Source organism: Dioscorea cayenensis, chromosome 7, assembly GCF_009730915.1.
Source record: "Dioscorea cayenensis subsp. rotundata cultivar TDr96_F1 chromosome 7, TDr96_F1_v2_PseudoChromosome.rev07_lg8_w22 25.fasta, whole genome shotgun sequence".
Taxonomy (NCBI): domain Eukaryota; kingdom Viridiplantae; phylum Streptophyta; class Magnoliopsida; order Dioscoreales; family Dioscoreaceae; genus Dioscorea; species Dioscorea cayenensis.
The window spans coordinates 13,122,767-13,134,586 of NC_052477.1; positions in this window are offsets into that span (position 1 = coordinate 13,122,767).

Here is an 11,820-nt window from a genome sequence, read left to right on the forward strand (position 1 = left end):
CACATGTATTGCTGTGTGTGTATCGCAAGTGCATGAGTTGTCGTAATAAAGTACCCTGGTGAGTGGGTAGTCGTATCCATGGGAATAGTTCTGAAACACAAGTATTTTATTTAACTAGTGATAATGATTTAAGAGTGGTATGAACAATATCGGTGTAAGTAAAAATTAAAGACAAGAAAAAAAGCACAATAGGAATAAGGAGTGGCAATCGATAGAAAATGGCACAATCTTTATTAAAGGTCATCTTCTTTAGGTATACCTCCTAACTAATGTTTAATGACTCGTTGAAATCCAAATACACAGAGTCCCAAATCTAAGGTCAACCATGACTAACCCTATACTATGCCCCGGCAGTAAAAGGAATACTACCTCGATGCCTCAGCCACTCACGCACGGTTGCTTTAAAAGCTCTAGTTACCTAAGTGATAAACCCCTATTCCCTAATATAGATCTAACTCTTTTGGCCCAGCGTAGACCCCTAGTCACACTAAGCTTCCAAGCACTCAAAGATTACTTCAACACTTCACTCTATTACTTGTGCAGTAACTAGCACCGTAGGAGTTCATCTCTTAGTACTTCACTCTATCATGACTACAAAGAACTCTTGGGGATGTGGAGGTAGGATAAATTGACACAGGAACGGAAAGGGACCTTCCGCTCATCTCTCGACTCACCCTCTCGACCCTCCAACCTAGCTTTTGTCTAATCCTAATGGAGTATCACCATCCACTGTGATTACCAAGATGGATTCTCCACCCTGGTGTTACTCTAAGGGAAAAATATAACAAGAATTCAAGGATGGAACTCACTTTCAAAAACATCAATTAAAGAAGTATACTAAAGGTCACTAAACAAAAATCATCCTAGAGTTTACAAGTCCAAGCACCCATTAGGTTTAGCTCTCCATGGAGCAATACACAATCAACAATAAAAATCATTAGTGACATGCAATCTATAGATAAACCCCCATGTAGTCTCAGATTGATGGTCTCGTGGAGCAGCCTGCCTTCTCCAAGGGTTCCCTTAACAAGCCTAGGGCACACCTCGCAATCGATACCAATGAAAGCTCCCCAATAACTCTCTTCCAAAGGAACGCGATATCCAAGGCCACAAAAAGTTCTAAAGATCTCAGCCAAAAGCCTCTAACAACCCTAGCTGTGAGCGCCTTCAAAGATGGGCAAAAAGATATGGAAAAACTTTAAAAATCTCAAGTCACGGTATTTATAGGGCTTAGAATTGCGCATCCACATTGTCATGTGGAATTTCATATGGCCGGTAGATTTCACATTTTTGTTTCATGCGATCTCGTGAATAGTAACATCGCAGTAATTTTATGGCAATAAACCGCTGTAGTATTTCACCAAAATGCTATCGAATTCACTCTTATCATCGAGGCCACATGAATGGCCACACATCCATGTGGTAGATTGCATTAGCGCCATCAATAAAAATCACATTGACAAAGATTTTTACTACTATTACAGAAGTTGAAACACATGAGTGGACCGCCTTTTGTGCCCCTCCACTTTGTACATTTGTTTGAGCACAATGGAGGTTGGCACACACCCACATGTATTTGAGCACAACTTGTGTCTTCACATTTTTCCAAAGCAAAGAACTTCATCAACAAATGCATACATAATCTACTTTTTGGTTCCTTTTCTTATGAAATTGTCTCCACAACCCTACATGCACAACGGAACACAAATACACACGTAATAAGAGATAAAAAAATAATAAAATTGATGCTCAATGTAAGAAAAAGAATACTTTTGAATTACTTATACACAAGCACTTATCAAATGCCTTGAAGGAAGAAGAAGAAGCCAAGATAGGTTAAAAAGACACATTTTGGAAGTTTTTGTGCAATCTAAGGATCAAGACACAAGAGGAGCTTATGTACATGGATGTGTGTGCCAATTTGTGTTAGAAGGGTTATAAAGGCATTCACACAACCATGTCCCTACTTGTGTGAAGAATGCAAGAGATTCCAAAGGATGATTCGATGACAAAAAGTCTTATAAACTCTACCTGACAAGGTCCCTTTATGCGATATCCCGCAAGTGCACGGTTTGTCAAGTAATAATCTCGGATGAGCTGGGCATTGAATCCACTAGTGAGGAATAAAAAACACTTAATCCACTTCTTAGCTATGTAAAAGATAAGTAATGATAAGTGTGATAATGATTCAATTCTCAAAAGTAAAAACAACAAGTAAGAGAGCACGAGTAAAGGAGGAGGTAAGGTAATCGATAAAGATGGGATACTCGGATAATGCTCCGCTTAGGACAATCGTTTCAAGTGCAAGAACCCTCTATTATGCTTTCTAATCGATGCAATGGTGAGTCGTGAAAATCTTAAATACATAGTCCCAAACCTAAGGTCAACTATGCCTAACTCTATACATGTCCCGGAGGAGAGATTAGATAACCCTCTCAACCCTCGAACTCGAATAGAGTTGCAATGAGCTCTAGGGATTCCAAGTGATAAATCTCTTCCTAATTATAGACCTAACCCATTGGTCCAGGTGGAAGGTCCCCTCACCACAATTAAGCCCCTAGATACTCACGATCACCTCAATGCTTCACCCGCTGTACGCCGCAACAAAGGTCCCTTAGGTATATCCCGCAAGTGCACGGGTTTGTCAAGTAATAATCCCGGATGAGCGGGTATCGAATCCATAGGGAATAGGGAATAAAAAAACAATTAATCCGCTTTTAGCTATGTGAAGATCAGTAGTGATAAGTGTGACAATGATTCAATTCTCAAAAGTAAAACAACAAGTAAGAGAGTACGAGTAAAGAGGAAGGTATAGAAATCGATAAAGATGGGGTACTGGATAATGCTCCGCCTAGGACAATCGCTTTCAAGTGCAAGAACTCTCTATTATGCTTCCTAATCAATGCAATGGTGAGTCATGGAAAATCCTTAAATACATAGTCCCAAATCTAAGGTCAACTATGCCTAACTCTATACATGTCCCGAGGAGAGATTAAATAACCTCTCAACCTCGCACTCAGAATAGAGGTGCAATGAGCTCTAGGGATTCCAAGTGATAAATCTCTTCCTAATTATAGACCCTAACCCTTTGGTCCAGTGGAAGTTCCCCAACCACAATTAAGCCCTAGATACTAAGATCATCTCAACACTTCACCCTGCTACACGCATAACTAAGCCCCTGTATGAGGGTCATCCCTTAGACCATTCACTCTATTATGGCTGCCAAGAACTCGAGGAACGGAGGTAGAATCTATCACGCCGGAGGTGAAAGGGACGCCCCTGCACTCTCTCGACTCACCCTCTCAACCCTCTCCAACCTAGCTGTGTCTAACGCTCGTGGTATGTCACTCACTCACAAGTTTACCAACAAGAACTCTCAACCCTAGGGTCACTCTAGGGAAATGTTCATACAATCAAGCATTCAAGGTTGGAACTCACATAAACATCAATAATTGAAAGCATAATAAAGAGATTCAATGAAACAAATACATCCTAGGGTTCACAAATACCCAAATACCCACTATGGGTTTAGCCTCCATGTAGTTAAGTACAATCAAAAGAAATAGAATGTAAAAAGCAATGAATACATAGAGAAACCCCTCGATAGTCATGTCAATGGTCTTGTGGAAAGTCCACTACTGTTGTCCAAAGATTCTCTTGTCCGGATTAAGATACGCCTCGACTGAAGCTCCCCTCACCAACCTTCTTCCTAAGGAATGAAGATATCGGAGCCGAGAACCTCCTCAAAACCCCTAGCCAATACCTCTCAAAACCCCTAGCCAAAAATCTCTCTCAAGTTGGGGAAAAGATGGAGAAAAAGAATATCGAAATCGTAGCTGAATCGATTTAAATAGGGTCGAATCAGGGCACCACACGGGCCTCAGAGATTTTTGACACGCCCATGTGGAATTTCCACATGGTCAGTATAATTTCCACACGCCTGTGGATTCTCCTCAATTCCTATTTTCTCGGCCGACCCGTGAACAAGAGTCGCCACCGCATTTCGCCACATTGTTCCGCCACAAGCACTCGGCCCCAAAAATACTTCCCGAGTCCATACTTTTCATCGAGGTGACGCAAACGGGCACACGTCACGCCGTGGATCGCTTTGCTTCTTTAATGACGGACAAGTTGGTGGAGATCTTGTTCTATGTGTATAAATCGGAATGCTTGAGTGTGACTGCCCTTGTGCCCCTCCAAATGGTTGTGCTAACTCAAATACGAGGAGGTTAGCTCACACTCTAGCATCTCGCACCCGACCTATGTCTTCGTGTTTTAACCTTAGCAAGATTTCCTCCAAAATCGGTGCATTATGATCCACATTGGCTTTTTTCCTTCATACTCGGCCTCACAACCCTACCTGCACGAAAGTAACATAATGTTAGTGTAAAAACCCGAGAAAAGTAATGCTCAACATAAGGAAAGAATGCTTCGCATTCATATCACACAAGCACTAATCAAACTCCCCCACACTTAAGCTTTTGCTTGTCCTCAAGAAAAAATTAAACATTCTGTGCATACATGAAGGAAATATTGGAAGTGCTTGGCCTTAGGTTCACCAAAGGGTACAGAGAGAGCATTCTACAAGTAAGGGAAATTTCAACATTAAATACAAAAAATCAAAGCTCTAGCTAAAAACTTGAATCAAAAAGGACAACAAACCCGAAATTGTGTACGTGTGTGAACTCACTCAAAACAACCCAAGGTATACTCCTCAAAGTTCTAAGTACAAGGGAGTTATTTATCTACAAAAGTGACAACAATTTCAAAGATGGTAGTAGCTTCACACATCCTCTAATGTAGCCCCTTCCAAAGCGGCCGCTATGGTGGCTTTCACACTTTCGAGGTGGTAGCTTTTTCTACCAGAGTGGTAGCTTTCACTCATCCTATGAGATAGCTCTTTCTCTCATTAGTGCATAGCTAGTATCTGACTTATGAGAGTAGCTTCATACTTCATAGGTGGTATCTCTTTCCACCCAACAAGCTAAAATAAACAGTAAAACTATTTTGTTCTTTCTTTTCATTTTCCATTTTTTTTCAGAATTTAACACAAGAAACAACTATAACTATTCCCATTAACATCAAACATGAGTTTCCAATAGAGTTTAAAGAGTAAGTAGTGCGCTGAGTGTAAATCGGGTAAAAATTCCTAGAAATTCAAGCAAGAACTAGAGCATGAAAACATTCAATGTTAAACTTTCTCCTAAACTCAATAATACAATCATTGTAACTAAGGAGAACCGCCATTGGCTATGTGAGCATGTATATCAATCAAGAACAATAAAAAGGATGTGTGCACTATGAAACTCCCCCCCACACATAAGTTGTACATTGTCCTCAATGTACATATTCAAGCTCAGTCAAAATATATATTAATGAAGAATATATGTGGGAGAAGCAATCAAAGCAATACTCCCCTAACTCCTAGTGTCGTGTTTGATGGAGCTAAGTCCTTGGGAGTAATGTTCCGACGGATTGTGAAGCTCACACGGCCAAGTGCCAAAGCACTTTGGCCGTGCCCATGACAAAGTCTCAATTACCAAGATGACAAGACCATCTGCACGCATACACGAGGGGGTTCAGTGAAGCTCAATAAAACAAAAATAACTCTAGTATATGTAAAAAGATAGACAATGAATACAACTCGAGAGGCAAATGAAAAATAAACCTCGAGGGGGAATCCTTTCTCGAGTGAACTAGTCTAAAAATAAAGTGCAAAAATAAAGAAAAATGCGAAAAAATAAAGTCAAATGCTCGGTGTCATGCCTCGCCGCCCCTCTACCATCACAGGGTGGAGAAGCACATGGTGGATCCCGTGGTGCTAGAATAGGTGATGGGGATTCCGAGGTGTCGAGGGAGCCTCGAGGAGTCCCTCAGCAGCAAGACAAAATGAGGAGGCGACGCTTCGCTCTAAGATCCGCTTGTAATACGTCGAAATGTGCCATGAACTCGTGGTACTCGACCGGCCTCGCATGGGCCCCGATCTCGTAGACCTCGCCCACACCACTCCTAAAGCATTCTTGAGCCTTTCAAAACAATCATGGGCTCGAGGTGGTGTAAACAAACGTACGGGGATACGCTTCTCCAAAGGCCGGAGGTGCCTCGCCTCCTTTGGTAACGACTCGAGGCTCGTCACCCAAATCCTCGAATGGTATATTCAAAGACATAAACACCATTTGGATATTTATTGACCAATCCCATGAGCCCTCATTGTCTCTAACCCAAGTGGTGCCGGTATTATTGTCTCTCGACTACCGACAGGTCTCGTAGACCCATCGCCAAAATGAGTCTAGTAATTTATTGACCCGAGAAAATGACACATAGTCGGGGATACTGTCCTTGGTGCTTCAAATACTCTGCTAAAATGTGCCCCGGATGGACCAAATTTTGTTCCAACCATGGAGTATAAGTATAGAAGTTCTTGCTTGTTTATGACTCCCTGCTATATCACCGCTGACCATTCAACGACCGCTTATGATGGCGTGAAGATATCTCAGAACTAGGTCAAGATAAACATGAGGCCTTAGACACTCCTGGTTCATATCGCCCCTTACCACATAGTATTTTATACGCCTCCTTAGGAGATAAACAAGACATGTCAATTGGAAGACTCTCATACTCCCCGCCAAGATACTCCTCATCATAGAGACCAAGTCTAGTGGAGAACTGTGTGACGCTCATACTATGATGTTGCCCAAAAGCTCTAAACTAAATAGCACCGACACTATAAAAATGAGCATAAGAGCGGTCGAACTCAAATGAAGCAAGCAACTCTAAAGTTAGTGAGCGAATAGCGGGGTCATGAATATTCAATAACTTGTGCCAACTACCGACCAATAATAGTTTCTCGACCTCATCAGCCATCTCATCTGCTAGTTGTACCTTCCTGAGTGACCCAACATCCGGGATTCGCGTTTGACCAAACTTAAGCTTCGCTAACCGCTCAAACAGAGCTTGATGTGCAGGAAGTGTGAATTCCATGACTTCCGGCTCAGGGGCAGGCCCTCTAGGACATTTAGCAACTGCCTTCTTCGATTTGGTGGCCATACCTGCATGTATTAGAAAAAGAAAATCAATAAGTTTCATTCAGACTGCAGGAAAATAACAACACACGGCCGTGTGGAAATTACACACGCCCGTGTACTTTCACGGGGCGTGGAAAATGCACGGCCCTTTAGCCATTCTTCTAGCTACACCCCTATCTCACTTCACGATCTTATCAAGAACAAATCATAACCATTTTAGTAAGAAATCGATGTATATTATCCATTTTAATCGCAAGTAATCAGCTAGACACAAAGGAAGTCAGTGACCAGAGGAAACAAAGGCTTACCGACGAGTTGAAGGTAAATACCCCTACAATCCGCACAATGCACAATCAATCAATCCAAAGACAACAATAGGAAGATAGGAGAATGTCGGAAAATGTTCTTTGGGCAGCTTATGGTTAGCTTAAGAACAAGGTGTGACCAATGTATTGGGAAAGCGCATGCCTTTTCACCTCGGAGATCCACACAGGGGCGCAGGGGAATCACCCACGCCTGTCCACCCTCAAAATGAAGGTCTCTTAGGGGCAAACGCACGCCTGCGGGTTTCACCGGATATCCTCGAGAAAAATCGCTAAGTGTTCTACACGCCCATGTCGAATTTCCGCACGGCCGTGGGTATTCACAGGCCCAGCTCACAGGGGCACCCACACGCCCCTGTGTCTTTTCGGGATGAAGAGGGCTCCTCTAGAGTGCCATGACGGGCGCTGGAAATTACCCACGCCCTGCGTACATTTTCACAGGTCGCCCACGGGGCGAGTTCACGCCCGTGCTCTCGGGATAATCGGCCAAACTCGCAGAATTCACGCCCTGCGCGGAAATTACCCATGAGCGCAGCGATATTCGCATGGTCGCTCACTGTGGGCAGCCGCATGCCTCCGTGCCTTTCTCTCGATGAGCTCGCAATCACAAATCCACCGGGCGCATGGAAATTTCACACGCACGTGCGTTTACACTGGATGCCTTAGAAAAACCTCGAGGCCTCGCAGAAAGTTTCGAACGCAGTTTACACACTTTAGAGCTCCGCTCTAGTATGCAAGTTTTACCGATAAAAAACATGGAATAAAGCTCAAACGACATAACTTCACCAGTTCCCCATGAAAACACACAATGAATACACAAAGCTCGCAAGAAGATCTCAGCAAAAGCATCTAAACATCAAGACACCAATACTTAACAAGTTATTCATGAAAACAAACTAAACTAGAAGATAAGAACAAGAAACACTTGGGTTACCTCCCAAGAAGCGCTTGTTTAATGTCACTAAGCTTGACGTATCTCTTTGCCTTACCTCACGGGGTTCGTGGAGGAAAAATACTTCTATTGTCACTACAAATCTCTCCGCCATAGTATGGTTTCAACTCTATGTCCATTCACCTTGAATGTGCCCTTCTCTCGATGGTTAATTTCAATGGCTCCATGAGGTGAAACTCGTGGTTATGGTATACGCACCCGACTCACCTTTGATTTGAGTTTCCCCAGAATAAACGTAGGGTGAAAAGTTGAATAATAACACCCCGATCACCGCTTTGAAGTCCTTCGGAGTCTTAATATGCTTGTCATGCCACTTCTGAATTCTTTTCCCTTATATATCCTCATGCTCTCATATACATTCATCCTCTCATTCGCTCAACTCGCTGAGATGTAATATTCGTTGCTCCGGATTTGCGTAAGTCGAAATCCATCACTTTAATTGCCCAATATGCTTTGTGCTCTAATTCCACCGATAAATGGCAAATTTTCCATACACTAAATTATAGGGAGTGGTTCCTATTGGGGTTTTGTATGCTGTTCTATGAGCCCAAAGTGTGTCATCTAACCTTTCGACCAATCTCGCTTTCCCTTGTTCCACCGATTTGGTTAAGATTCTCTTGAGTTCTCTGCTTTGTAACCTCCACTTGCCCACCATTTTGCGGATGGTAAGGAGTAGCAAGACGATGATGAACTCCATAACACTTTTAACACTTTTAGCCAATTGTGTGTTACAAAAATGAGTTCCCCGATCGCTAATGATAATTCTTGGAGTTCCAAATCGAGTAAATAACTTCTTCAAAAACTTCACCACAGTTCTTGCATCATTAGTTGGAAGAGCCTGGGCTTCCACCCACTTGGAAACATAATCAACCGCTACTAGAATGTATTGATTGCCATTGGATTTTGGAAATAGTCCCATGAAATCAATTCCCCATACATCAAACACCTCGCAAAAATTGCATAGGATTTTGAGGCATCTCGTCCCCTTCGTGGATAAGTTTTCCAAACTCGCTGACAACTATCACATCTAGAAAACGAATTGATGAACATCTTGGAATAAGGCTCGGGCAATAGAACTCAAGTGACTAAAACCTTTTTCTCGCAGCTCGACTTGATACATAATGCCTCTCTCCACTCGGGCCCTCGAATGACAATGCGCAATGATATTCCAACCTTCCTCCCTAGAAACACACCTTTGCACCACTTGATCTGCACAAATACGGAACAGGTAAGGATCTTCCAAGAAAAAATTCTTAAGGTCCCTGAAAAATTTCTTCTTCTGTTGAAAGCTTAAACCCCCGCTTCAATACCCTTCCTCGACGATAATTCAAAAAATTTACGAACCATGGAGTATCTCTTGATTCCGAATTTGCATCTGCATACAGATGCTCTTCAGGGAAGAAATCATTAATTTTCTTACTTGCCGGTTCTTGCCCCTCACAATCTTCTAATCTCGACAGATGATCTGCAACCACATTCTCTATCCCCTTTTTATCTTTTATTTCCATATCAAATTCTTGCAACAACAATATCCACCGAATCAATCTCGGCTTCGCATCAGCCTTGTTCATGAGATAACGGAGTGCAGAATGATCTGTGAACACTGTGACATTAGATAGGATGAGATATGGTCTGAATTTATCAAAAGCAAACACTACTTCTAATAATTCCTTTTCAGTAGTGGTGTAATTCTCTTGTGCACTTGTGAGAGTCTTGCTAGCATAGTAGATCTATTGAAATTGCTTATTTCTCCTCTGACCCAAGACCGCTCCCACTGCATAATCACTAGCATCACACATTACTTCGAACGGCTCATCCCACTTCGGTGTTATCAGGATTGGTGCTTACACTAACTTTTCTTTCAGCACATTAAATGTATTTAGACAGTTGTTTCCAAAATCAAAAGGAGTATCCTTCTCCAAGAGTTTGGTAAACAATTGGGAGATCTTCGAAAAGTCCTTAATGAACCTTCTGTAAAAACCTGCATGACCCAAGAAATTGCGGATCCCTTTCACATTCGTAGGTGGAGGAAGCTTTTCAATTACCTCAATCTTCGCCTTATCCACCTCCATACCTGCCTGGGAAATCTTATGTCCGAGGACAATGCCTTCTTGCACCATAAAGTGACACTTTTCCCAGTTGAGGATGAGATTCATCTCTTCACATCTCACTAATACTCTTTTCAAATTATTAAAGCAAGCATCGAAAAGAGCCCCGAACATCGAAAAAAATCATCCATGAAAACTTCCATAATATCTTCGAGAAAGTCATCAAAAATGGTCGCTATGCAAATATTGAATGTTGTATGGATGCGTACACAACCTGAAAGGCATTCTTCTATAAGAAAAAGTACCATAAGGGCAAGTAAATATGATTTTCTCCTGATCTTCTAGGGCTATTAGGATTTGAAAATATCTCGACATGCCATCAAGGAAGCAGTAGAAATGATGCCCCGCTAGTCGTTCCAACATTTGGTCAATAAATGGCAAAGGAAAATGATCTTTCCAAGTGACGTCATTCAGTCTTCTATAGTCAATGCAAACTCGCCAACCAGTAACTGTCCTAGTTGGGATTAACTCATTCTTTTCATTCTTTACTACTGTCATTCCTCCATTTTTCGGAACAACTTGGGTCGGGCTCACCCACTTGGTGTCGGATATGGGGTAGATGATTCCTGCATCCAAAAGTTTTATTACCTACGCTTTGATAACCTCCTTCATATTCGGGTTCAATCTTCGCTGAGGTTGGATCACAGATTTGTAGTCATCGTCCATTAGGATCTTATGAGTGCAGAATGATGGGTTTATACCCTTAATGTCGGAGATCTTCCATGCAATAGCTTATTTGTGCTTTTTCAATATGCTAACAAGCTTATCCTTCTGCTCCGCAGACAAGTTTGAAGCTACAATCACAGGGAGTTTAGAGTCCTCCGTTAAGAATGCATATTCCAAATGTGCTGGAAGAGTTTTGAGCTCAAGTTCTGGTGGTTCAATAATTGATGGGCGCAAGTTGCCTTCTTTCAATCTATCAATCTCCTCAAAATCATTTGCCTCATCTTCACAGTTAGTCTCCTATTCTTCCACATAGGTATCTATTTCTCTACACTCTGCAGCGGATATCAACGTGTCCATTCCACATAGTTTTGCTTTTAAAATAGCAACTCCCACTGAAAAGAGTTCTTGCCTTTGGTCTTGATAGGAAGAATCAAACTGAGCAAGGATTCTTTCTACACTTTCCTCCAACCGATCACTCATCGACACCGAGTGGATCTCTCAAACTCGCCATATCACATTATTTAATTCACGCTTTTGCCCTCTTGAATCCAAAGCTATGTACTCTTCAACCGATTCTTCTATCGGGTCGTTGAGTTGTATATCGCTTCATGATGAGAATAACACTGTATGTCATGCAATGTAACTCAGTTTGAACTTTCTCGCCCACATTTTCGACTCATTCTCATGATAGTGTCAAAATGACTCAAAACATGTTAATCATTTTCTACAATAAAAAGAAATAAGGA